Here is a 1,768-nt window from a genome sequence, read left to right on the forward strand (position 1 = left end):
GGGAGCCGGCGGGGGGGGGGGGGCCCGGGGGGGGCGGACGGGGGGCGTGGGGGGGGGGGGGGGGGGAGGGCAGGAAAGGTGGATTTGGAAAGCGGGGCCGAATTTTTTAATTGGACTAAACCTCAACGCCCTGAGTTCAAGGGGAGAGAAAACAACAACTGAAGGGGGCACTGGTGGATTTGGACTTTTGAAAAACTTTCCGAGTCCCCCGGCCTGAGGTGTTTCCAAGGGCAGGAAGTCGCCCCGGATGGCACGGCGGGGGCGGGGTGGGGGCAGCAGGAACCCCCCTTATTTCGACCTGAGGTATTTAAAACTCCCCAAAGGAGAACGCCGAGCGCTTTCCGAAGCAGGGGGTGCCCTGGAGAGGTTTGCCAGTGGGGGCCTGAGCTCTGGCTCGCTCCATAAATATTTTTTTTTTCTCCTTTCTCTTGGCGATACCATGGCCTGTAATCAAAGTGCTTTAGGACTGCTGTACTCGATCTAAGCCACCTATATATTTCTGTATATTGATGAATGGAACATACAGCATAAAATTAAGGAGGAAGGTCTTGGCCCTCACCCTGGACAGGCAGTAGCCAACAGCGGCACTGTAGGCCGCTTTCCCCTCTGCCTATGGTGTGTACAGTGTTTGTAAACACTTGTCTCCTGACATGTTTTCCACAGGGGAGCCCAGGAGAAGACCTGCATGCCAACCACAACAGAGCCTGGTGCTGCTTGGGGTGAACAGGAGCAAGAAAGGGCCCATGTGGTGAACGGCACCTTCCGTCGAACCTTTGCTCCTCAGGTAAAGCAAGTGGTGATCCAGGTGGGCATTTGTCCTTCCCTGGCAGGCAATCGGAGCCGCCCGTGAGCGCTTGCTCCGGTTTATGAGACTCTGGAGGAACATTTGCCCCTCGCAACCAATACATTGAAATCCAAGGCCAGATCGGGCCTTTAGGTTTTTTTTAAGCAGAACTCCTCGTTAAAGTCAGTAAGGAGCTGTGTTTTAAAATCAGTGGCACATTATGGCCCCAAGTGAGCACTTAAAGAAGGAAAACTATAATTCCTTTCTACGCCATGTACTAACTTACTTCAGAAAATAAAACATTTTTTTTCCAAAGATTTTTTTTCCTTTTGACTTGAAGTGCTGTTTCAGCTTGAATATAGGCAGAGATATAGTAAGATGCTTGGTAAGATTTGCCCTGGTGCCCTGGTTTGGGGGGGGGGGAGAAATTCCTCAGTTTCAAATTAATACTCCGTATTGAAGTCATCCTCTCTGTGTGGATGGAGTGGTGGTGCATGAATTTCAGTGTAAGAAACACATAGGGTCTATTCACTGTAGCATTAAGAGGCCCCCCCCCCCCCCAATCTGCACCTCCTGTCTGTGACACTCCGAGTTTCTGCTATTTCAGCAACAGTATGCATAAGACTTCCAAAGCCAGGATAATATGAATGAGAGGTTTAAAACAAGCGATTGAGGGGCTAAATCGCTCTTTCAGACATACACAGCTAAACCTTCCTTCACAGGAGGGCGGTGGTTTCCAATCATGCCTTAAAATTCCTTAAAAGCAGGGGGTCTCCCCTCCGTGAGGGGCGGTCAGCAGAGGTGAGTCACTTTCCTCGCCCGGGTGCTCTGTGGAAGGGGAGTAGGAGGCAGAAGAGAGGATAGGCAAATTGCGTAGCAGGGCTAGGTGGGTTTCCATGCTAAGCACAGCAATTGCGCACGGTCCCTTACGTAACTGTCAGCTGGGGATTCCCTAGAGGGGGTCACTTTATTCAACCATTATAC

This window comes from Aptenodytes forsteri, unplaced genomic scaffold (assembly GCF_000699145.1).
Source record: "Aptenodytes forsteri isolate BGI_AS27 unplaced genomic scaffold, ASM69914v1 Scaffold408, whole genome shotgun sequence".
Classification (NCBI taxonomy): Eukaryota; Metazoa; Chordata; class Aves; order Sphenisciformes; family Spheniscidae; genus Aptenodytes; species Aptenodytes forsteri.